Below are 27,864 nucleotides of genomic sequence, written 5' to 3'. Positions count from 1 at the left end.
CACTTGAGTTGTCTTTCTGGACTAGATATAGTGGACCTGAAAGTTGATTAATTGCTCACTCTGTCATGAGTTCTCTGCAATAGTATGAATTTGCAATGCTCCCATGATCTCCCGTAGCCTGTTTAGCCTATAATTTGAAGAAAGGATGTGTGGAACAATGACAATGAGACTTTAAGCCTTTAGGAACCACAGTCTCTGCCAGCAAGTCCCCTATTGTGTAATAATATACAGTAGCAGTCAAAAGTTTGGACACACCTACTCATTCAAGGGTTTTCCTTAGTTTTACTATTTTCTATTTTGTAGCATAATAGTGAAGACAACACAATGAAATAACACATATGGAATCATGTAGTAACCAAAAAAGTGTTTAATAAATACAAATATATTTTTCATTCTTCAAAGTAGCTACCCTTTGCCTTGACAGCTTTGTACACTCTTGGCATTCTCTCAACCAGCTTCACCTGGAATGCTTTTCCAACAGTCTTGAAGGAGTTCCCACATATGCTGAGCACTTGTTGGCTTCTTTTTCTTGGTCCAACTCATCCCAAACCATCTCAATTGGGTTGAGGTCGGGTGATTGTGGAGGCCAGGGTCATCTGATGCAGCACTCCATCACTCTCCTTCTTGGGAAAATAGCCCTTACACATCCTGGAGGTGTGTTGGGTCATTGTCCTGTTGAAAATCAAATTATAGTTCCATTAAGTGCAAACCAGATGGGATGGTGTATCGCTGCAGTATGCTGTGGTAGCCATGCTGGTTAAGTGTGCCTTGAATTCAAAATAAATTACAGACAGTGTCACCAGCAAAGCACCATCACACCTTCTCCTCCATGCTTCACTGTGGGAACCACACATGAAGAGATTATCCGAGATTAACCCTACTAATGCTTGTGTACTAAAATATCCTTCTTTAAGCCTAGGCATTGGGCTTGAGTTAATTTCTTTAACTAACTCATATAAGCTAAGTAACAAATATAATTAAGATGTCTTATCTGTTTCCGGTCACAACTTGCAGACTTGTTTACGCTGCTGTGCGTTTTGTTGCCGATCTTACTTTGCTACCTGACGGTGTTTTACTTTTTCATTACCGTATATTTTTACTTTTTCCCTCACTCAACTTTTTTCATTCAACTTTTTCACCCCGGAGGTTTTATCTGGACATGGTTCGTCAGGACTTCAAACAGCCGAAGCTAAGTAACATTAACATGATGCCTTCTAATTGCAGTCGTTGTACTTATAATATACAGGAGAACGATCGCCTTACGGCAAGGATAGCTGTGCTGCAAGCCCAGCTTCAGACGCAATCGTTAGGCAAGGGTAATTTCAGTGTAGGAAAGGATGAAACAGCGTCTGTGCCACCAGTAAGTACAGATAGTAACGTTAGTATAAACCCCCTCGCACGGTCCCCGCAGCCGGACATCTTTCTCATGGCTTCTGGAGGGAAACGCTGTAGGAATGCTCAACCGGTGTCGCTTATTCAGCCGACAGAAACTTTCAACCGGTTCTCCCCATTAAGCGAGTCGGAGTCGGAGGCCGAGACTTCTCTGGTCTCTGCTCCTCCCGTTGTGGGGTCTGAGACGCCGACGGCTCCCACCATTAGCTCTGACAAATTGAAAACCCTAGTCATTGGCGACTCCATTACCCGCAGTATTAGACTTAAAACTAATCATCCAGCGATCATACACTGTTTACCAGGGGGCAGGGCTACCGACGTTAAGGCTAATCATGAAGACGGTGCTGGCTAAAGCTAAAATGGCGAGTGTAGAGAGTATAGAGATATTGTTATCCACGTCGGCACCAACGATGTTAGGATGAAACAGTCAGAGGTCACCAAGCGCAACATAGCTTCAGCGTGTAAATCAGCTAGAAAGATGTGTCGGCATCGATTAATTGTCTCTGGCCCCCTCCCAGTTAGGGGGAGTGATGAGCTCTACAGCAGAGTCTCACAACTCAATCGCTGGTTGAAAACTGTTTTCTGCCCCTCCCAAAAGATAGAATTTGTAGATAATTGGCCCTCTTTCTGGGACTCACCCACAAACAGGACCAAGCCTGGCCTGTTGAGGAGTGACGGACTCCATCCTAGCTGGAGGGGTGCTCTCATCTTATCTACGAACATAGAACTCCTCTAGCTCCACAATGAAATAGGGTGCAGGCCAGGCAGCAGGCTGTTAGCCAGCCTGCCAGCTTAGTGGAGTCTGCCACTAGCACAGTCAGCGTAGTCAGCTCAGCTTTCCCCATTGAGACCGTGTCTGTGCCTCGATCTAGGTTGGGCAAAATTAAAAATGGCGGTGTTCGCTTTAGCAATCTCACTAGTATAAAGACCTCCTCCATTCCTGCCATTATTGAAAGAGATTGTGATACCTCACATCTCAAAATTGGGTTACTTAATGTTAGATCCCTCACTTCCAAGGCAGTTATAGTCAATGAACTAATCACTGATCATAATCTTGATGTGATTGGCCTGACTGAAACATGGCTTAAGCCTGATGAATTTACTGTGTTAAATGAGGCCTCACCCCCTGGTTACACTAGTGACCATACCCCCCCGTGCATCCGGCAAAGGTGGAGGTGTTGCTAACATTTACGATAGCAAATTTCAATTTACAACAAAAAAACAATGACGTTTTCGTCTTTTGAGCTTCGAGTCATGAAATCTATGCAGCCTACTCACTCACTTTTTATAGCTACTGTTTACAGGCCTCCTGGGCCATATGCAGTGTTCCTCACTGAGTTCCCTGAATTCCTATCGGATCTTGTAGTCATAGCAGATAATATTCTAATTTTTGGTGACTTTAACATTCACATGGAAAAGTCCACAGACCCACTCCAAAAGGCTTTCGGAGCCATCATCGACTCAGTGGGTTTTGTCCAACATGTCTCTGGACCTACTCACTGCCACAGTCATACTCTGGACCTAGTTTTGTCCCATGGAATAAATGTTGTGGATCTTAATGTTTTTCCTCATAATCCTGGACTATCGGACCACCATTTTATTACGTTTGCAATCGCAACAAATAATCTGCTCAGACCCCAACCAAGGAGCATTAAAAGTCGTGCTATAAATTCTCAGACAACCCAAAGATTCCTTGATGCCCTTCCAGACTGCCTCTGCCTACCCAAGGACGTCAGAGGACAAAAATCAGTTAACCACCTAACCGAGGAACTCAATTTAACCTTGCGCAATACCCTAGATGCAGTTGCACCCCTAAAAACTAAAAACATCTGTCATAAGAAACTAGCTCCCTGGTATACAGAAAATACAAGAGCTCTGAAGCAAGCTTCCAGAAAATTGGAACGGAAATGGCGCCACACCAAACTGGAAGTCTTCCGACTAGCTTGGAAAGACAGTACCGTGCAGTATCGAAGAGCCCTCACTGCTGCTCGATCATCCTATTTTTCCAACTTCATTGAGGAAAATAAGAACAATCCGAAATTTATTTTTGATACTGTCGCAAAGCTAACTAAAAAGCAGCCTTCGCAAATGGAGGATGGCTTTCACTTCAGCAGTAATAAATGTATGAACTTCTTTGAGGAAAAGATCATGATCATTAGAAAGCAAATTACAGACTCCTCTTTAAATCTGGGTATTCCTCCAAACCTCCATTGTCCTGAGTCTACACAACTCTGCCAGGACCTAGGATCAAGGGAGATACTAAAGTGTTTTAGTACTATATCTCTTGACACAATGATGAAAATAATCATGGCCTCCAAACCCTCAAGCTGCATACTGGACCCTATTCCAACTAAACTACTGAAAGAGCTGCTTCCTGTGCTTGGCCCTCCGATGTTGAACATAATAAACGGCTCTCTATCCACCGGGTGTGTACCAAGCTCACTAAAAGTGGCAGTAATAAAGCCTCTCTTGAAAAAGCCGAATCTTGATCCAGAAATTATAAAAAACTATCGGCCTATATCGAATCTTCCATTCCTCTCAAAAAATTTTGAAAAAGCTGTTGCACAGCAACTCACTGCCTTCCTGAAGACAAACAATGTATACGAAACGCTTCAGTCTGGATTTAGACCCCATCATAGCACTGAGACTGCACTTGTGAAGGTGGTAAATGACCTTTTAATGACGTCAGACCGAGGCTCTGCATCTGTCCTCGTGCTCCTAGATCTTAATGCCACTTTTGATACCATCGATCACCACATTCTTTTGGAGAGATTGGAAACCCAAATTGGTCTACATGGACAAGTTCTGGCCTGGTTTAGATCTTATCTGTCGGAAAGATATCAGTTTGTCTCTGTGAATGGTTTGTCCTCTGACAAATCAATTGTAAATTTCGGTGTTCCTCAAGGTTCCGTTTTAGGACCACTATTGTTTTCACTATATATTTTACCTCTTGGGGATGTCATTCGAAAACATAATGTTAAATTTCACTGCTATGCGGACGACACACAGCTGTACATTTCAATGAAACATGGTGAAGCCCCAAAATTGCCCTCGCTAGAAGCCTGTGTTTCAGACATAAAGAAGTGGATGGCTGCAAACGTTCTACTTTTAAACTCGGACAAAACAGAGATGCTTGTTCTAGGTCCCAAGAAACAAAGAGATCTTCTGTTGAATCTGACAATTAATCTGGATGGTTGTACAGTCGTCTCAAATAAAACTGTGAAGGACCTCGGCGTTACTCTGGACCCTGATCTCTCTTTTGAAGAACATATCAAGACTGTTTCAAGGACAGCTTTTTTCCATCTACGTAACATTGCAAAAATCAGAAACTTTCTGTCCAAAAATGACGCAGAAAAATTAATCCATGCTTTTGTTACTTCTAGGCTGGACTACTGCAATGCTCTACTTTCCGGCTACCCGGATAAAGCACTAAACAAACTTCAGTTAGTGCTAAATACGGCTGCTAGAATCCTGACTAGAACCCAAAAATTTGATCATATTACTCCAGTGCTAGCCTCCCTACACTGGCTTCCTGTTAAGGCAAGGGCTGATTTCAAGGTTTTACTGCTAACCTACAAAGCATTACATGGGCTTGCTCCTACCTATCTTTCCGATTTGGTCCTGCCGTACATACCTACACGTACGCTACGGTCACAAGACGCAGGCCTCCTAATTGTCCCTAGAATTTCTAAGCAAACGGCTGGAGGTAGGGCTTTCTCCTATAGAGCTCCATTTTTATGGAATGGTCTGCCTACCAATGTGAGAGACGCAGACTCAGTCTCAACCTTTAAGTCTTTACTGAAGACTTATCTCTTCAGTAGGTCCTATGATTAAGTATAGTCTGGCCCAGGAGTGTGAAGGTGAACGGAAAGGCTGGAGCAACGAACCGCCTCTAACCCTTTTACAGGGGCTGAGTCACTGGCTTACTGGTGTTCTTCCATGCCGTCCATGGGAGGGGTGCGTCACTTGAGTGGGTTGAGTCACTGACGTGGTCTTCCTGTCTGGGTTGGCGCCCCCCCTTGGGTTGTGCCATGGCGGAGATCGTTGTGGGCTTTCCTCGGCCTTGTCTTAGGACGGTAAGTTGGTGGTTGGAGACATCCCTCTAGTGGTGTGGGGGCTGTGCTTTGGCAAAGTGGGTGGGGTTATATCCTGCCTGTTTGGGCCTGTCCGGGGGTATCATCGGATGGGGCCACAGTGTCTTCTGATCCCTCCTGTCTCAGCCTCCAGTATTTATGCTGCAGTAGTTTATGTGTCGGGGGGCTAGGGTCAGTCTGTTACATCTGGAGTATTTCTCTTGTCTTATCCGGTGTCCTGTGTGAATTTAAATATGCTCTCTCTAATTCTCTCTTTCTCTCTTTCTGTCTTTCTCTCGGAGGACCTGAGCCCTAGGACCATGCCTCAGGACTACCTGGTATGATGACTCCTTGCTGTCCCCAGTCCACCTGGCCGTGCTGCTGCTCCAGTTTCAACTGTTCTGCCTGCGGCTATGGAACCCTGACCTGTTCACCGGACGTGCTTGTTGCACCCTTGACAACTACTATGATTATTATTATTTGACCATGCTGGTCATTTATGAACATTTTAACATCTTGACCATGTTCTGTTATAATATCCACCCTGCACAGCCAGAAGAGGACTGGCCACCCCTCATAGCCTGGTTCCTCTCTAGGTTTCTTCCTAGGTTTTTGGCCTTTCTAGGGAGTTTTTCCTAGTGATTTTTTCCTAGCCACCGTGCTTCTTTCACATGCTTTGCTTGCTGTTTGGGGTTTTAGGCTGGGTTTCTGTACAGCACTTTGAGATATCAGCTGATGTACGAAGGGCTATATAAATACATTTGATTTGATTTGATTTATCTACAGAATATGCTTATATGACTGAGCTGTTGAAACTGTTGAAACTCTTTGTTATTAGAATGTCTCCTTTCGGATTCTGGTGTTGGCAGCTGCACTTCCTCCCTCAAATGGGCCTCAGTAACCTTGGGTCCAGAGAGGGGAGAAGTCAGTCTTATCTATCACATGTCCCTGTTGCTATGCAGAATATCAGCAAGGAGTATGGAAAAGGAGGTCAGAAGGAAACATTGTTTCCATATGTGAACTGTGTGTCTTTATTGCAAACCATGTGAAGGGATGTCGTGAGTAATGGGGAACCAATCACTTGTCTCCTCAGTGTCTGTGTGTCAGTCACCTCCTAGGGGGAGACGGTTTCCACCTTGAACTAGGGGAGAGAACAAAGTAACAAGAAATGTCCTAAGTTCTTAGTACTGAACAAAACAAGTTATTTGTATTTGGGGTCCAAGGTCTGGCACAGGATGTGTGGGGTTAGTGTTTGGAACCATTGTACGTCATATCTGAAGTTGCACCTATCCTGACATAGTATGTAACCCAGAAGTTAATTCCACTCAGTGGGCTCTCACTCCACCACCTGCGGGGTGGGGCGACGAGCCTCCTTGTTGTAACAAGTCTTTTAATAAAAGTAATATCTTGATTGATTATTCATTTTGCCTTTCCTCATTATTGATTAAGGGTAGAATTTCCACCACAGTCGTCAGACCAAAGGACAGATTTCCACCAGTCTAATGTCCGTTGCTCGTGTTTCTTGGCCCAAGCAAGTCTCTTGTTCTTATTAGTGTCCTTTAGTAGAGGTTTCTTTGCAGCAATTTGACCATGAAGGCCTGATTCACACAGTCTCCTCTGAACAGTTGATGTTAAGATGTGTCTGTTACTTGAACTCTGAAGTATTTATTTGGGCTGCAATCTGAGGTGCAGTTAACTCTAATTAACTTATCCTCTGCAGCAGAGACAACTCTGGGTCTTCCTTTCCTGTGGCGGTCATCATGAGAGCCAGTTTCATCATAGCCCTTGATGGTTTTTGTGACTGCACTTAAAGAAACTTTCAAGGTTCTTAAAATTTTCTGGATTGACTGACCTTCATGTAATCATGGACTGTTGTTTCTCTTTGCTTATTTGAGCTGTTCTTGGCATAATATGGACTTGGTCTTTAACCAAATAGGGCTATCTTCTGTATACCACCCATACCTTGTCACAACACAACTGATTGGCTCAAACGCATTAAGAAAAAGAAATTCCATAAATGTACTTTTAACAAGGCACACCTGTTAATTGAAATGAATTCCATGTGACTACCTAATGAAACAGGTTGTGTCACGCTTGTCGTTAGAAATGGCAGACCAAAACGCAGCAGGTATGTGTATACTCATCTTCTTTATTTAACGGAAAAGAAGGAAAAAACCAAACAAACACGTATACAACAAATAAGCAAACCGATGAACGACAAAATGACAGCCTTGAAGGCAACACAGCAATCCAAAGACAATCTCCCACAATTAGACAAACAAACACACCCAACTAATATAGGACTTCCAATCAAAGGCAACACCACACAGCTGCCTTCAATTGGAAGTCCACCCCAATTAACCAAACATAGACATACAACTAACTAGATAACACATAGAAATACAGAAACACAGACCATAAACCAAAAACCCGGAAATACTAAATCAAACACCCTATTTTCCAAAACACCACCCCGAACCACATAAAACAAATACCCTCTGCCACGTCCTGACCAAACCACAATACCAATTAACCTTATACTGGCCAGGACGTGACAGGTTGAGAGAATGCCAAGAGTGTGCAAAGCTGTCATCAAGGCAAAGGGTGGCTACTTTGAAGAATCTCAAATATAAAATATATTTTGATTTGTTTAATAATTTTTTGCTTACTACATGATTCCATATGTGTTCTTTCATAGTTTTGATGTCTTCACTATTATTCTACAATGTAGAAAATTGTAAAAACAAACAAAAACCTTGAGTAGATGAGTAGGTGTGCCCAAACACACACACATATATTTACTTACATATGTATGTATGTATGTATGTATGTATATATACATATATATACACATATACATATATATACACATACATATACATATATATATATATATATATATACATACATACATATATATATATATACACATACACATACATATATACATACATATATATACATACATATATACATACATAAATATATATACACATACACATACATATATACATACATATATATACATACATATATATATATACACACATACATACATACATACATACATACATACATACATACATACATACATACATACATACATACATACATACATACATACATACATACATACATACATACATACATACATACATACATACATACATACATACCATGTATATATATATATTTCTCAAACATACAACTATTTTACACCATTTTAAAGATAAACTTCTCGTTAATCTAACCACATTGTCCATTTCAACAACATTAGATTATGTTAGGAGAGTACATAGACAAAAATAATCACACAGCCATTTTCCAAGCAAGGACATGTGTCAATAAAACCCAAAACACAGCTAAATGTAGCACTAACCTTTGACGATCTTCATCAGATGACACTCCTAGGACATTATGTTACACAATACATGTATGTTTTGTTCGATAAAGTTCATATTTATATCCAAAAACAGCATTTTACATTGGCGCGTGATGTTCAGAAAATGTATTCCCACCAAAATGTCCGGTGAATGTGCACATCAATTTACAAAAATACTCATCATAAACATTGAGAAAATATATAACAATTATTTTAAGCATTATAGATAGACTACCCATGGATGCAACCGCTGTGTCAGATTTTAAAATAGCTTTACGGAGAAAGCACATTTTTCAATATTCTGAGTACATAGCTCAGCCATCACGGTGAGTTCGGGGCAACCTAAACTCAGAATTAGTATTAGAAATATTCTCTTACCTTTGCTGATCTTCGTCAGAATGCACTCCCAGGACTGCTACTTCCACAAGAAATGTTGTTTTTGTTCGAAATAATCCATATTTATGTACAAATACCTCAGTTTTGTTCGTGCGTACAGATCACTTATCCAAAGGCATAACGCACGAGCGCGGAACGAGAGACAAAAAGTCAAAATGTTCCATTACCGTACTTAGAAGCATGTCAAACGCTGTTTAAAATCAGCCAAGTTAACAAACAGATTACCGACCATTTCGAATCCCACCGCACCTTCTCCGCTATGCAATCTGGTTTCAGAGCTGGTCATGGGTGCACCTCAGCCACGCTCAAGGTCCTAAACGATATACGAACCGCCATCGATAAGAAACAATACTGTGCTGCCGTATTCATTGACCTGGCCAAGGCTTTAGACTCTGTCAATCACCACATCCTCATCGGCAGACTCAATAGCCTTGGTTTCTCAAATGATTGCCTTGTCTGGTTCTCCAACTACTTCTCTGATAGAGTTTAATGTGTCAAATCGGATGGCCTGTTGTCCGGGCCTCTGGCAGTCTCTATGGGGGTGCCACAGGGTTCAATTCTTGGGCCAACTATTTTCTCTGTATACATCAATGATGTCGCTCTTGCTGCTGGTGGGTCTCTGATCCACCGCTACACAGACGATACCATTCTGTATACTTCTGGCCCTTCTTTGGACACTGTGTTAACTTCTTATGGATGGTGGCAGTATTGAGTAGCTTGGATGACTGACGTGCCCAGAGTAAACTGCCTGCTACTCACTCCCAGAAACTAAGATATAATAATAATGATATGTATAATAATATGCATATTATATTATAATATATAATATATATTATATTATAATATATAATATATATTATATTATATATTATATATATATATTATTATATTATTATTATGAGACAGGAAGTGGTCTGTAGGACTTCAATTAATTCCCTATTCAAACTACAGTGTCTGTTGCACTTCCTAAGGCTTCCACTAGATGTCAACATTCTTTAGAACCTTGTTTGAGGCTTCTACTGTGAAGTGGGGATGAATAAGAGCTACTGGAGTTAGAACACTGCCAGCAGGGCATGAGCTTCAGGTATGCGCGCTCACGTGAGAGGTACCTCAGTTCCATTGCATTTCTGAAGACAAAGGATTTCTCCAGTTGAAACTTTATTGCAGATTTACGATAAAAATATCCTAAAGATTGATTCTATACATCGTTTGACATGTTTCTACGAACTGTAATGGACATTTTTTAGTTTTCGTCTGACATGCGCGTCCTGAATTTGGATTTGTGAACTAAAGGCGGGAACAAAAAGGAGGTATTTGGACATGAAGGATGGACTTTATCGAACAAAACAAACATTTATTGTGGACCTGGGATTCCTGGGAGTGCATTCTGATGAAGATCATCAAAGGTAAGTGAATATTTATAATGCTATTTCTGACTATTGTTGACTCCAACATGGCGGATATATTGTATGGCATGTTTTTGTGTCTGAGCGACGTACTCAGATTTTAGCTTTTTCGGTAAAGGTTTTTTGAAATCTGACACAGCGGTTGCATTAAGGAGAAGTTTATCTAAAGTGCCATGTATAACACTTGTATTTTCATTAACATTTATGATGAGTATTTCTGTAAATTGATGTGGCTCTCTGCAAAATCACCGGATGTTTTTGGAGGAAAAAGATTACTGAACATAACGCGCCAATGTAAACTGAGATTTTTGGATATAAATATGAACTTTATCGAACAAAACATACATGTATTGTGTAACATGAAGTCATATGATTGTCATCTGATGAAGATCATCAAAGGTTAGTGATTCATTTCCCCTCTATTTCTGCTTTTTGTGACTCCTCTCTTTGACTGGAAAATGGCTGTGTTTTTGTGTGTGTTGGCGCAGACCTAACATAATCATATGGTTTGCTTTCGCCGTAAAGCCTTTTTGAAATCAGACACTGTGGCTGGATTAACAAGAAGTAAAGCTTTAAAATGGTGTGTAATACTTGTATGTTTGAGGAATTTTAATTATGAGATTTTTTGTTGTTTTGAATTTGCCGCCCTGCACTTTCACTGGCTGTCGTCATATCGATCCCGCTAACGGGATCAAGCCATAACAGGTTTTAACAACCCTCCAGACGAGCTTCAATGCCATACAACTCTCCTTCCGTGGCCTTCAACTGCTCTTAAATACAAGTAAAACTAAATGCATGCTCTTCAACCGATCGCTGCTCGCACCTGCCCGCCCGTCCAGCATCACTACTCTGGACGGTTCTGACTTAGAAAAGTCCCCCCTTATCTCAGCTCACTGGTCACCATAGCAGCACCCACCTGTAGCACGTGCTCCAGCAGGTATATCTCTCTGGTCACCCTCAAAGCCAATTCCTCCTTTGGCTGTCTCTCCTTCCAGTTCTCTGCTGCCAATGACTGGAACAAATTACAAAAATCTCTGAAACTGGAAACACTTATCTCCCTCAGTAGCTTTAAGCACCAGCTGTCAGAGCAGCTCACAGAATACTGCACCTGTACATAGCCCATCTATAATTTAGCCTAAACAACTACCTCTTCCCCTACTGTATTTATTTATTTTGCTCCTTTGCACCCCATTATTTCTATTTCTACTTTGCACTTTCTTCCACTACAAACCTACCATTCCAGTGTTTTACTTGCTATATTGTATTTACTTCCCCACCATGGCCGTTTTTTCCTTTACCTCCCTTATCTCACCTCATTTGCTCACATTGTATATAGACTTATTTTTCTACTGAATTATTGACTGTATATTTGTTTTACTCCATATGTAACTCTGTGTTGTTGTATGTGTCGAACTGCTTTGCTTTATCTTGGCCAGGTTACAATTGTAAATGAGAACTTGTTCTCAACTTGCCTACCTGGTTAAATAAAGGTGAAATAAAAAAATATGTGTGTGTGTATATATATATATATATATATATATATATATATTAATATATATTATGTGTAATATATATATATAAATATATATATATATATATATATATATATATATATATATGTGTATGTATGTATGTATGTATGTATGTGCTAAGAGACTTTTGTACCTGTTTCCCTCAGCATCTTCACAAGGTCCTTTGTTGTTGTTCTGGGATTGATTTGCACTTTTTGCAGCAAAGTACGTTCATCTCTAGGAGACAGAACGCGTCTCCTTCCTGAGAGGTATGATGGCTGTGTTGTCCCATGGTGTTTATACTTGCATACTATTGTTTGTACAGATGAACATGGTACCTACAGATGTTTGGAATTTGCTCCCAAGGATGAAGCAGACTTGTGGAGGTCTACAATTTTTTTCTGAGGTCTTGGCTGATATCTTTTGATTTTCCTATGATGTCAAACAAAGAGGCACTGAGTTTTTGAAGGTAGGCATTGAAATACATCCACAGGTACACCTCCAATTGGCTCAAATGATGTCAATTAGCCTATCAGAAGCTTCAAAGCCATGACATCATTTTCTGGAATTTTCCAAGCTGTTTAAAGGCACAGTCAACTTAGTGTATGTGAACTTCTGACCCCCTGGAATTGTGATACAGTGAATAATAAGTGAAATAATCTGTCTGTAAACAATAGTTGGAAAAATGACTTGTGTCACACACAAGGTAAATTTCTTAACCGACTTGCCAAGAAATCTGTGGTGTGGTTGAAAAATTTGTTTTAATGACTCCAACCTAAGTATATGTAAACTTCCGACTTCAACTGTGTGTATATATATATATATCTACTCTTACTGTTTTCCTTGTTCAGGGAAAGCATGCGTCCTGAAGTGCCTGTTGGATATTCACAAAGTCTTCCAGGAGAATGAGCTGGCCTACCTACTGAATGACCTCTACATCACAGACTACTGTGTCTTGATTCAGAGGGTCAAGTAAGTCCACCCCCCTCCCTCAGCAAGAAAATTACCTCCCAGGGCCAAGGAAAGTGGCTCCCAGCTCCCATGATGCTGCACCGTATGAGAGGATTAGACGAGTCATTTGTCACAGCACGGCCACTTGACTGACAGAGCTATTGTGAGATGCAATCTACTTGTATACGTGTTTCTGTGTCAAAGGTGCTGCTGGCGAGTGTGTGGTCTGTACAGTCTCCCTCCGTGCTGCAGTGGAGTCCCAGTAGATCATACTGAGACTGAGCCCTCTCTCAGTGAAAGTACTAGGATGAGAAGAAGCAGATTGACAGTGCACTGTGTAGTACAAGATCTGTGCTTGTATGTTAACTCAAGAAAGATCTGTGTAGTTTCTTCCTTAATTGATGTAGAATGCACGGCTCGCTCCTCACCCTTGTACATTTTTTACAATTACTTACACGTTGAAAATGTGAGCTTGCAAGCACATCATTCCATAGTGAGCTCTGTTTTACTCTTGGCGGGGGTTTAGCCAAGTGGTGTGCTCGTCTGTAAAATAACAGTGAAATGTGCTCCTGAGGTTGTAGACCCCTCGTCCAGATGCAGACAGCCGGGAGTTTACTGGAGCTTTCTCTGGTTCAAATTTTGCCAACGAAGTCCCATTCTCTCTGGAAAAGAAAACACCTCGACGGCCAATTAATAATAAATCAATGGTAGAGATCAGAGTTGGAGTCCGTTTCGATCTGTCTGTTAAACTGCAGCAGACAGGGAAAAGAGAGTACAGAGAGAGTTTTGGTCCTGAGCTCGCTCGCTCTCTCTCTCTCTCTCTCTCTCTCTCTCTCTCTCTCTCTCTCTCTCTCTCTCTCTCTCCCAGCGTATGCTTGGAGCAGCAGCAAAGCAGCACTGTCAAGCCACTGGAAAACTCAATCAGTCTCACCTCAGTCAGAGTCAAGGAGATGAAACGACAGAAAGGCATCTGAGTTTGAGTGCTTTCCCGTCCGCCTCCCTCTCCTCCTCCTCCCCCGCTGTGCATCGGCGCTAAATGTCAGCTTGACCTAACAACACGCTGCCTTCCACTGGTTCCAACCCCGCATTGATCATTAAATGGATTAGTCCTCGTGCTTGCCGCATTGATCTGTGATTGAATTGTTACATTTCCCTTTTCCGGTAAAAAATGTCACGTAATAAACAAAGCAAAGCTTTTTTGTCTTTCTGCCCTGAGACATGGCTCATTTCAGCTGTGGTGTCAGCAGAGACCGACACAGTGAGAGTAGAGACAGCCAGAGAGCGGCTGAGTCCAGACAGAGGTACTAACCCTCCTGTTGTAGCGGTTGCCTCAGGGCACCTTGCTCGAAAACCTCCAGAGCCCAGGCATTCCATTCCATTGTCTTGCTGCCAATCTATTCCCAGGTAGACATTTCATAACTGTTCTACATTGTTGTGCCTCAGACTGCATTTCATTCCTTTCTGAATGTGGAATAAAATAGCGCAGTACACTTGCCATGGAAAGCAGCAGCGAGAGGAGAGCTGTCTGTTCTTTAGGCAGGCAGGCAAGCCTCGAGCAGCAACCAGCTGTGGTTTGCATGCCGTAGACAGCGCTCTGTTATCACATATGGTTAGTTGTGACAGTCCTTTGTCCCAGTGATAGGTTTGATGACAGATTGTATAAGCATTGTTCTACTCCTCACGGTTAGATATTCCCTCGTGAAGGATTTGTCATTCCTGCTAAGTGAGTTGTCTTTCTTTCTCTGTGATTCCGGTGGTAAGATGAGATGAGCTGTAATCCCCTGTATCTTGTCAGTCCTCCCCACAGTCGACTCCCAGACACGATCAGCCCGTTCATGATGGACATAGTGATTAATGAATGCATTGCTCAGTGGGTTGATTTATACTGTCTGTCTCTCTGGGCTGTCCCACATGTGTTCCTGCTCTTAAAGTCCCTCCGACTGCTGAGACATCGGCCTCAAATTTACAGTATCGTAAAACTTCAGGGATTTAGACCAGTGAAACCCTCTCGTTCCACAAACTCACACACAGACAAACAAGTGGACAGTCCACTCTCAGATCAGTAGTATCAGGGTGGAGAAAATCATTCTAACACCATTTAGTATTTGTCCTGATAAAAGGGGTTTAAAGTGGATAATTAATGTTGCTTACAACATATTCTAGATTAGAGAGGGACATTCTATCATTTACATATCTTTGATTTGTCAGATACATTGAACATTTCCTCCAATGATCTGCCACTAACAAATGAATGCACCTCTTTACCATTTGTTTCACTGGTTTGTTTTGATGATCCTCTGATGCCCAACCCCTGCAGTGTTGTTAGACTGAAATGAAAACCTAGTCCTCATTTTATTTATCTGTCTCTTCTCTCATCAAAAGGATTCCAATGTAGATTGACTGAGGCCATTCTACCAAAGCCCATGGGATCAGTGTTGTGCTACTGTACCTCAGTTAAATCAGCAGGGCTCTAACTTCCCCTTGCTCTTTCAGCATTCGCACATTCCTCCCCTCTTTACCCACTGTCTGCCGCACAATCAATTAATTGGGTCAATTAAATCCTAGAGCAAAAACCATGGCAACCTGTGGGTGTCTAGCTCAAGGGCTCGCTAGTCTAGGAGGAGGAAGTGAGGATCTTTCTCTCCCTTTAGTCTTTCTCTCTCTCTCTGTCTTTGACTCTCTCTCGCTGCCGTCCATTCAGCCTCTACACACATTGTGTGTACGACAATGCCCAGAGGAGAGCTCTCTTCTCCACAGCCCCAGGAGGCCCTCGGGGGACAAGCAGCTGCTGCTAGAACCAGACTGACCACCCCAGGCCACTGGGTTAAGGGGGGTTCAGTGGGCTGGTCAAGCCACGGCCAGACGCCTGGGGAATGTAATTGTATGTTGTCAGCAGCGGTTTCCCTATGTTTTTTTTCAGCGAGTCTCTACAGAAATATATATACAGTACCAGTCAAAAGTTTGGACACACCTACTTGTTCAAGGGTTTTTCTTTATTTTTACTATTTTCTACATTGTAGAATAATAGTGAAAACATCAAAACTATGAAATAACACATATGGAATCATGTAGTAACCAAAAAAGTGTTAAACAAATCAAAATATATTTGAGATTTGAGATTCTTCAAAGTAGCCAACCTTTTCTTTGATGACAGCTTTGCACACTCTTGGCATTCTATCACACAGCTTCATGAGGAATGCTTTTCCAACAGTCTTGAAAGAGTTCCCACATATGTTGAGCACTTGTTGGCTGCTTTTCCTTCACTCTGCGGTCCAACTCGTCACAAACCATCTCAATTGGGTTGAGGTCGGGTGATTGTGGAGGCCAGGTCATCTGATGCATCACTCCATCAATCTCCTTCTTGGTCAAATAGACCTTACACAGCCTTACACTGTTGGGTCATTGTCCTGTTGAAAAACGAATGATAGTCCAGACCAGATGGGGTGGCGTTTCGCTGCAGAATGCTGTGGTAGCCATGCTGTTTAAGTGTGCCTTGAATTCTAAGTAAATCAACGACAGTGTCACCAGCAAAGCATCCCCACACCATCACACTTCCTCCTCCATGATTCACGGTGGGAACCACACATGCGGAGATCATCCGTTCACCTACTCTGCGTCTCACAAAGAAACGGCGGTTGGAACCAAAAATCTCAAATTTGAACTCATCAGACCAAAGGACAGATTTCCACCGGTCTGATGTCCATTACTTGTGTTTCTTGGCCCAAGCAAGTCTCTTCTTATTATTGGTGTCTTTTAGTGGTGGTTTCTTTTCAGCAATTCGACCATGATGGCCTGATTCACGTAGTCTTCTCTGAACAAGATGGCGTCAAAGAACATGGCTAACGTTTTACAGTCTCCCAACCAATGGTGCTATTTTGTTTTTTGGCATTTTGTGTAACTTATTTTTTAACACTTATTTTGTACATAATGTTGCTGCTATCGTCTCTTATGCCCAAAATTACTTCTGGACTTCAGAACAGCGATTACCCACCACGGACTGGAAGAAACTTTTTCCTTAAACGAGTCAGACGAAAAGGATATATCATGCTTTCACTGGAACAGGCCCAGAACTCTGTAATTTGTTTGACGACACAGGAAAAGGGGCCGCAGATCGGGCTGCCTTCTGAGAATCCGTAGGCTAGCGAGTAAACTCCCACTGTCATCCGTTCTTCTTCCTAATGTGCAATCATTGGAAAATTAAATTGATGACTTACGATTAAGATTATCCTACCAACGGGACATTAAAAACCTTAATATCTTACATTTCACTGAGACGTGGCTGAACAACGATATGGGTAATATAGAGCTGGCAGGATTTTCCATACACCGGCAGGACAGAGAAGCTACGTCTAGTAAGATGAGGGGTGGAGGTGTGTGTCTATTTGTCAATAACAGCTGGTGCACGTATCTAATATTAAAGTCTCAAGGTATTGCTCACCTGAGGTAGAGTACCTTATGATAAGCTGTAGACCATATTATTCGTAGCCATCTATTTACCACCACAGAACAAAGCTGACACCAAGACCGCTCTCAACCAACTCTATAAGGCCATAAGCAAAGAAGAAAATGCTCACTCAAGTTCCATGGTGTCCACATCACCAATGAACTATCATGGTCCAAACATACCAAGACAGTCTTGAAGAAGGCATGACAAACCCCTTTCCCCATCAGGAGACTGAAAAGATTTGGCATGGGTCCCCAGGTCTTCAAAAGGTTCTACAACTGCACCATCAACGCCTGGTATGGCAACTGCTCGGCATCTGACCATAAGGCGCTACAGAGGGTAGTGCGTACGGCCCAGTACATCACTGGGGCCAAGCTTCCTGCCACCCAGGCCTATATAATAGCCGGTGTCAGAGGAAAGCCCATAAAATTGTCAGACTCCAGTCACCCAAGTCATAGACTGTTCTCTCTGCTACCGCACGGGGAGCGGTACTGGAGCGCCAAGTCTAGGACCAGCAGCTTCTACCCCCAAGCCATTAGACTGCTAAAGAATTAATAAAATCGCCACTGGACTATTTACATTGCCCCCTCCCCCCCCTTTTGTAGACTGCTGCTACTCGTTTATTATCTATGCATAGTCATCTCACCCCTACCTACATGTACAAATTACCTCAACTAACCTGTACCCCCGCACACTGACTCGGTACCGGTACCCCCTGTATATGGCCTCGTTATTGTTATTCTTATTGTGTTACTTTTTATTAGAATTTTTTACTTTAGTCTATTTGGAAAATATTTACTTAACTCTTCTTGAACTGCACTGTTGGTTAAGGGCTTGTAAGTAAACATTTCACGGTAAGGTCTACACTTGTTGAATTCAGCGCATGTGACAAAGTTTGATTTGATGTTGAGATGTATCTGTTACTTGAACTATGTGAAGCATTTATTTGGGCTGCAATTTCTGAGGCTGGTAACTCTAATGAACTTATCCTTTGCAGCAGAGGTAACTCTGGGTCTTCCTTTCCTGTGGCAGTCCTCATGAGAGCCAGTTTCATCATAGCATTTGATGGTTTTTGAGACTGCACTTGAAGAAACGTTCAAAGTTCTTGAAATATTCCGTATTGACTGACTTTCATGTCTTAAAGTAATGATGGACTGTCATTTCTCTTTGCTTATTTGAGCTGTTCTCGCCATAATATGGACTTGGTCTATTAACAAATAGGTCTATCTTCTGTATACCACCCCTACCTTGTCACGACACAACTGATTGGCTCAAATGCATTAAGAAGGAAAGAAATTCCACAAATTAAGGCAAGGCACACCTGTTAATTCAAATGCATGTCAGGTGACTACCTCGTGAAGCTGGTTGAGAGAATGCCAAGAGTGCAAAGCTGTCATCAAGGCAAAGGGTGGCTACTTTGAAGAATCTCAAATATCAAATATATTTTGATTTGTTTAACACTTTTTTGGTTAATTCATGATTCCATGTGTTATTTCATAGTTTTGATGACTTCACTATTATTCTACAATGTAGAAAATAGTAAAAAATTAAGAAAACCCATTGAAGGAGTAGGTGTGTCCAAACTTTTGACTGGTACTGTATAATATGTTTTAAAATTTGCAGCAGTGGCAAGAATTTACACTGTGGTGCCCAGTGGGAGGTTAGTTTAGAAATGTTAAATTGCTCTTGAGTAATTCCTAGAAATGTGTCTCTTGTTAAATTCGGAAGATAGCTAATTAGAGGGCTTTGGCCGCATTGACAATTGTTTTCATGAAATGGTAGAAATGTTGGAAATGGAATACAGGTGAGCTTTTTTTTCTCCTTACAGATTTTTGGTTATACTACTTTCCGTGATGCAGCTAGTGTGACACAGTCACTCTCTGGAAGGGTATGTACTGTAACTACGCTACAGACACGTCTCTGTCAGGAGCTTGTCCTGTCCTGGGCCTTGTCTGTGAGGCAGTAGATAGATATAGTATCTAGTCTGTCTGATTTGAGCCCTCCCCACCACAGAGACAGCAGATCCTCTCTGTGTCCCGCTGGGCTAAACAAAGCCAAGACTGTCTCACAGCTAACAGGGATAAGTACTTCAGATTTCCTCTCTGCATGACGTCCAGCTTTTGTGTACTTACACAGGAAGCCCGACACACAGAGGGAGAGAGAAACACTGACGGTGCTGTTGCATCAGTGGTATACTAATAATGTATGAGGGAACTTCCTCTCCTTGAGTCCTCATTTTGAGTAGGAGTTAGGTAAACAACAAACTCTACAACTAGCTTCTACCAACTCTCTTCATGTTGCACATCAACTAATTGACTCTCTATACAGTAAGGAAGCACTCTGACATACTTCCTAAGATTACAATCCCTACTATGAATGTGATGACTGTCCTGTGAGAGGGTTGTTGTGAGATCACTGACTGTCAACTGTCCCGTGATAGGGGTGTTGTGAGATCAGTGACTGTCAACGGTCCTGTGGGAGGGGTGTTGTGAGATCAGTGACTGTCAACAGTCCTGTGAGAGGGGTGTTGTGAGGTCAGTGGGGAGGTAAAGGTGGGCAGCATAGCAGGGTACCAACACATGGCTGGAGGGAAGTGACTGACTGTGTAACCCACCTGATAGGACTCAAAACACCTCGTTATACAGCATAATGCCTCTGACACAGGTCTTCAGTGTTACTCACACTCTCCTTCACACACTCCATCAAACTCAGGAAGTCAGGAAATCCAAGCCTAAGGAGACTGAGTAGGGACATGTGTATTTATGATGTCATTGAACATGAGGCTGATGAAAGAAATGCATGTCTGTAATTGCCTCAGTCTAGCTGTCCTTCTCCCTACCACCCTATTCCCGTCCTCATCCAAGAACTTTTGTGTCTGACAGATGGAAGAATGTTTGTCTCGACAGAAGTTTTCCAACCTTAAAAAGCCGTCCCTCCTCAGTTAATAAGGGCAACCCACAACAGTGGTTTAGTAATGACTGAACTGTGTACAACATTATTCCCTCTCTCCAAAAGCAGCCTTTGTATTCACCGCAAGCCAGACTTTTCCCACCACAGCACAGAGTGAGGGAGAAGGGGAGGGAGGCGAGAAAACAAGCACAGAGCCTCCAATGTTAACTCAATAATGACTTCCCACAGGGGAAAAGATCACAGGAGGAGGGGGGTAGAAGAGGGGGGTGCTGCTTTGAAGTGGCAGTGCTATAGGAGGCTCTCCAGCCAGAACCAGTCAGCCAGCCTGCTCTACTCCAGGAAGGGCTTTTATAGACCCATCGTCTACAGTCTCCATGTGGGGTCTGACTCTGCACACACTGGTGGGGGTATTACTATGGGTCATATGCATGCCTAATCATCCGTTACTCACTGTCAGAGTAATTGTTCTCCTTCAATTCCTTGTTTTTTTTATAGGACTTGAGTCATGGGTCAGTCATGTTTTCTTTATCCTTTCTTTCTCCATACTCTTACTCTCATTTCCGGAATGGACATTTTATGTTTAATTTGATATAGCACCACTACTAGCTATAAGATCTGTTAAGACAGTCTCTTCCGAGATCCTAAATGAGTACACATCCCTCCATGTTTGCTGTGTAAATGGTTTCCTCCCCCAGAGTGGGAGCTCATTAAGCTTTTGCGGTTATAAGGAGTTGTCTTGGCTCTCAGCGGTGGGTTAATTGGGCTGAGGAGGGCAGCAGGGGCCTCAATGTGGCTGAGGTGTAAGGAGCTCAATTGCTGTGAAGAACTGCAGGCTCGTCCTTAATCTCGCCCTGAATGGAGCGGGAGGCTGACCCGCGGGAGGCTGGCCTGCTGGACATCGACCCGCAGAAGGCCGACCCGCAGAAGGTCAGCTATTAATCACCACGGCTGCACTGTGGAAAAATAGCTGCCACTTGAGTTTTGGCAACAGCCTGTGCTGGTTTAGCTTCATGAATAATGTATAAGGCCCGGGACTCCCAATTCCCCAGTGGCTTTACATTATGGGTGTTGGAGGAGACCTTTTATTAGGGATAAAACTACTCCTCTTTTATAGAAATCCAATGTTATGTGGCAGCTCTCCTTGGGATAGAAGATGCATGATATCAACATGCTTCAATGTGCTAGTTGATGAGTCCATTCTCTCTACATTTGCATCTATCTATTCAAAGGAGTCTGAATTTGACTTTTTTGACCCAACATTTATTCACACTGTAAATGCTGGTTGTGTGCCTGGTGTCTATTTGACCATTCTCAAGGTGACTTGACACGTTTACTCTATCCAACCCTTGAATTTATTCTTGCCGTGTTCTATAGCTTGTTGCTCTCCTTTTTCTTCTGCAGTCGGAAGGTTGACTTTGGTACAGAATGTGAATATAGATGGCAAAAAACCTTTAGAATATAAATGATTTATTGTATTATTATTAGAAGTACCTCTTAATATACAGGTAACTGCCAAACTAATTCTAACACAGGGATACAAAGTATATTGAAAGCAGGTGCTTCCACACAGGTGTGGTTCCTGATTTAATTAAGCAATTAACATCCCATAATGCTTAGGGCAGGGCATTATTTTGGCTACCATGGCTATACCCCCATAGGATGACAATTCCCCCATCAACAGGGCATAAGTGGTTTGATGAGCATGTAAATGATGTAAACCATATGCAATGGCCGTCTGTCACCAGATCGCAACCCAGTTGAACACTTATGGGAGATTCTGGAGTGGCGCAAAACAAAACACCAAATTATGTCATTTATTGTGGAAGAATGGTGCTGCATCCCTCCATTAGAGTTCCAGACAATTGAAAAATCTATGCCATGGTGCATTGAAGCTGTTATGGCTTGTGGTGGTCCAACACCCTATTAAGACACGTTGTTGGTGTTTCCTTTATTTTGTCAGTTACCTGTATATAATATAGATGCTAATGGGAGTCTCTCCTCATGACAAGCAGCATTCTTCACAGAATACCAACATCGTCACTAAAAACAATCCCTGCTGGCCATTGAGATATTAAAAATGTCTCTTTGATGTACCAGAATGGGAATTACTGAAACACAAGAACAAGATGTCTTCATCAGTTTTTCTGGTGTCCGGAAAAATAAACGTTCTGCTCCTATCTAGATGAAAAATCCACTGTCGGCATACAGAATGGGTCTTGACAGATTCTTCAGAAGGCCTTACTCTTATCCCTCCAGAAGCCAGAGTGCAGTAGCTCCATGCAGTACCAGCTGCAGCAGCTTTTTGTATTGTGTCAGTCTGTCTGTGTGGGGGGAAGGAGATGGCGGTGCTGGATGGAGTCCTGTAAACTCTGTAATCCTCCTCGCTCTCTTATCACCTCCCGCAGGGAGAGCTTCAGACGGAGACTCAGGGCAGAACCTGCATATCAGACACACTCATCTTCCTACATGATTATTAAACATTATTTCAATATTTCATTGAGCTCAGGCCTCCGTGAATTGCTGTCTACTTAGCATTCAGATGAGGCTGGGATTTGGGTAATGGATATTAGATTTGTAGATTGAGATCTCGTTGCTGTATTTTTTGTAGGAAATGCAGTCAGACATACAGCGTTAGTCATAATACCCACAACTCAGTGTTGGAAAAGCAGCTCTTCAAATGGTTTCAGTTGGGGTTTTGGGATTTCTAAATATTTGAATATTGATGTACTTGCCTGACTGTCTCATCCCGTCCTCTCTCTCTCTGTCAGGTCCAGGAAGGTGACCCCTCTGGCTGATCCCCTACAGAAAGTGTCCCTAAGGAAAATGAACCTGGAGCTGGAGTTGGAGGTTCTGGAAACTGTGGCGCTGGTAGAGGAAGAGGAGAAAGGTTTCAGTAGAACTCCCCAGTCACACAGCAGAGAGGAGTCTGACAGAACCCAAGAGCCTGACTGTGCTGACATGGGGGGAAGAGGAGGAGAGAGTGTCGAGGCCAGCCTCACGTCAGCCGAGAGGAAGACCAGTGCCCTCCCCTCTGCTGCGGACAGCCCCAGCCAGCTGATCCAGGAGCTGGGAGAGAGGGTAAAGGAGGGGCTGTGCATCTCTGCACAGCCTGTGGGCAGCAGGCATTCCAGGAGCAGAACACAGGGAGAGGCGGAGAGAGACTGTTCACAGCCCGCTACAATCACAGTCAATACTGCTACTGCCACAGCTACTAACCGCACAGGGACATTCCTAGAGCAGTGTCCTTGCAGAAACCCTCTGCTGATCGTCAAACCAGATACTGGTGATGATCATGATGAGGATGATATCGATGATGATCATTAGATGGGCGTCGCGGAGAATATGCCGCAATTACCTCTATGTACTGTACATGAATGACAGCTTGTTTGCATTCAATCAATGATGATGACTTCTCTAAAGCTGGGACCGAGAGACTGAAGCACAGCTTCTATCTCAAGGCCATCAGACTGTTAAACAGCAATCACTAACACAGAGAGGCTGCTGCCTACATGGAGACCCAATCACTGGTAACTTTAACAAATGGATCACTAGTCACTTTAAACAATGACACTTTAATAATGTTTACATATCTTACATTACTCATATCATATGTATATACTGTATTTTATACCATCTATTGCACCTTGCCTATGCCGCTTGGCCATCGCTCATATATATATTTATATGTACATATTCTCATTCACCCCTTTTAGATTTGTGTTTATTAGGTAGTTGTTGGAGAATTGTTAGATCACTTGTTAGATATTACTGCACTGTCGGAACCAGACGCACAAGCATTTCACTACACTCGCATTAACATCTGCTAACAATGTGTATGTGACCATTAACATCTGCTAACCATGTGTATGTGAACATTATCATCTGCTAACCATGTGTATGTGACCAATAACATCTGCTAACCATGTGTATGTGACCATTAACATCTGCTAACAATGTGTATGTGACCAATAACATCTGCTAACCATGTGTATGTGACCATTAACATCTGCTAACCATGTGTATGTGAACATTAACATCTGCTAACCATGTGTATGTGACCAATAACATCTGCTAACCATGTGTATGTGACCATTAACATCTGCTAACCATGTGTATGTGACCATTAACATCTGCTAACCATGTGTATGTGACCATTAACATCTGCTAACCATGTGTATGTGACCATTAACATCTGCTAACCATGTGTATGTGACCATTAACATCTGCTAACCATGTGTATGTGACCATTAACATCTGCTAACCATGTGTATGTGACCAATAACATCTGCTAACCATGTGTATGTGACCAATAACATCTGCTAACCATGTGTATGTGACCAATAACATCTGTTAACCATGTGTATGTGACCAATAACATCTGCTAACCATGTGTATGTGACCAATAACATCTGCTAACCATGTGTATGTGACCAATAACATCTGCTAACCATGTGTATGTGACAAATAACATTAGATTTGATTTGATTCTTAATTTTGTATTTTCTATCTTCATGCAGACACTTCATCAAACATGGAAATGTTGCATTTTTTGTATTGGATACATGGCATTTTAGTTAAGTGTCATAGCTTACTTGAGGAGTTTCAAAAAGCTTCCGTACTTTGTGCCTCTGTGCAGGTGTTTCTTTGATGAAGGCTTTTCATACCAAGCTAAGCATTTTGATAATACAACGTATGTGTTTAATTATGCAGATCACTCAAGTGTCTTCAAGGTGACGCGGTCATTGCGTTGCACTTTGTTTGCAGGCTGTTAGATTAGCACATGCAATTCACACACAGCCATTTCCTCTCAAGGAAAGAGATAGTGGTGGTTGTTGGGAGATAACGAAACTGGACAGACCCCAACAGGAAATATCAGCTGCTGCTTTAAAATGTATCTTGAGACATTGAGTTTTCATGTATGCAGTGTCTTTCCCGCCCAAAAAAGTTAGTACCCTGTCAACACTAAGAAACCTTTGGGTTCAACTCAGATATGTTCACACATTGTTACTGTCTGAAGTCAAATGTCCAAAGTTAGATCTTATTTGCTTTTCAAGGCACTTATTGAGTACTTGTCATTGTTCATTCATGTGTACCGTTTAGCTGCTGGGGTGACTTGCAGGGAAGAGATTTTATATTTTTGCTCATAGAGGCAGCAGTACAGTAAGCCCCTACAAAAACTCCATATTGATTGGAGAAGAGGAGATTGGTGGCTAAACGAGGGACTCACCGCAGCGTGCAGGAGGAGTGATTGATTCATCTGGCATGAATGGAGGAGTGCCGTCAACACAGCTCAATACCATCAGCTGCCTGCGTCTCGGGGGCGTGGAGCGAAAACAAACAAGGAAGCACATGTCAGGCAGATGGATGACGGCTCTGTGTGGAGCGGAGCACGGTAGCTGTTCGTTTGAGAAAAAAGAGCTCCCCGAGCCAGCGCACAGATGGAGAAGCAGAGGGCCGGAGAGCAGGGAGCAGGCAGAGACAAACCACCACTCCATACATACCAATGCACAGTGTGACTGGGATAAGACTACGGCCCATTTTTAAAGACACCTCCATTCTGGGGACTGTGGGGCCCTGTGGGCTGCTTCTCCCCACTGGGGTTTCACATTGATTAAGTGACACACTGATTAAGTGACAATAGCTGTTTTTCATCTTAAAGTGGCTTGTGTGTCCCCCATAACCGCAGCCTTCTCAGAGCTCGATGAATTGTTATTCTGAAATTCATACTGTTCACCCAGGAATTTTTCAAAGGACTACCCCGGCAGTATAAGTCATGTGCCTTATAAATAATACAAGGCATTAATTAATTGAATGTGTATGCTCTGTTTTGACAGAGATTTAATTACTAGGCCTACTTCTCAGTAACCAAAAGATCTCTGGTTTGAATCCCTGAGCTGGCAAGATCTGCTGTTCTGCCCTTGAGCAAGGCAGTTAACACCCAACAACAACTTCTCCCCGGGTGCCGGTGACCTGGACATCGATTAAGGCAGCCAGCCGTGGGGTTAAATGCAGAAGATACATTTCTGTTGAATGCATTCAGTTGTGCGACTGACTAGGTATCCCCTTTCCCCTTCTGCGGCAGTGTGCTTGCCCTTTGACCCCAGAGGTCAACACACTGCAGTAATTACTCTCTTCTCTGGGCAAATGACAGAGATTTCCCTCTGTAGCTGCCTGCCACTTATCCATCACTGCTGAAGATAGATAGGATTAGACCCGAATGTAGTTGGCGAGTAAGTAAGTAGTCTTGCACAAGACTTGGGCGAACCAGAACGGCACATCGGAGCAGGAGCCTATCTTCTGTTTCTGTAGTGTGAGGCTGCTTAATGTACAAGTAGCCTACATCCCCAGGACAGGACACTAGCCTCTATGGGCTAGGCGGGACGAATTCGTCCCACCTACGTAACAGCCACTTGCAGCCTGTGGCGCGATTTTCAAAACCTTAAAAATCCTATTACTTCAATTTCTCAAACATATGACTATTTTACAGCTATTTAAAGACAAGACTCTCGTTAATCTAACCACACTGTCCGATTTCAAAAAGGCTTTACAACGAAAGCAAAACATTAGATTATGTCAGCAGAGTACCAAGCCAGAAATAATCAGACACCCATTTTTCAATCTTGCATATAATGTCAGAAAAACCCAGAAGACAGCTAAATGCAGCACTCACCTTTGATGATCTTCATCAGATGACAACCCTAGGACATTATGTTATACAATACATGCATGTTTTGTTCAATCAAGTTCATATTTATATCAAAAACCAGCTTTTTACATTAGCATGTGACGTTCAGAACTAGCATACCCCCCGCAAACTTCCGGGGAATTCGCTAACATTTTACTAAATTACTCACGATAAACGTTCACAAAAAGCATAACAATTATTTTAAGAATTATAGATACAGAACTCCTCTATGCACTCGATATGTCCGATTTTAAAATAGCTTTTTGGTGAAAGCACATTTTGCAATATTCTAAGTACATAGCCCAGGCATCACGGGCTAGCTATTTAGACACCCGGCAAGTTTAGCACTCACCAATATCAGCTTTACTATTATAAAAGTTTGATTACCTTTTGTTGTCTTCGTCAGAATGCACTCCCAGGACTGCTACTTCAATAACAAATGTTGGTTTGGTCCAAAATAATCCATCGTTATATCCGAATAGCGGCGTTTTGTTCGTGCGTCCCAGACACTATCTGAAATGGTAAATCAGGGTCGCGCGCATGGCGCAATTCGTGACAAAAAAAATCTAAATATTCCATTACCGTACTTCGAAGCATGTCAACCGCTGTTTAAAATCCATTTTTATGCCATTTTTCTCGTAGAAAAGCGATAATATTCCGACCGGGAATGTCCATTTAGCTAAACTGAGGAAAGTAAACAAAGCTTTCGGTCGA

The 27,864-nt window shown here is 42.4% G+C and overlaps 1 pseudogene; it reads left to right on the top strand.

The window, feature by feature from the left end:
* Positions 1–23,789, top strand: part of LOC106565924 (protein SHQ1 homolog) — a 50,610-nt pseudogene extending 26,821 nt beyond the window's left edge.
* Positions 23,790–27,864: the final 4,075 nt, after the last annotated feature.

Source organism: Salmo salar, chromosome 12, assembly GCF_965601325.2.
Source record: "Salmo salar chromosome 12, fSalSal1, whole genome shotgun sequence".
Taxonomy (NCBI): domain Eukaryota; kingdom Metazoa; phylum Chordata; class Actinopteri; order Salmoniformes; family Salmonidae; genus Salmo; species Salmo salar.
This window is presented reverse-complemented; position numbering and strand designations above follow the sequence as displayed.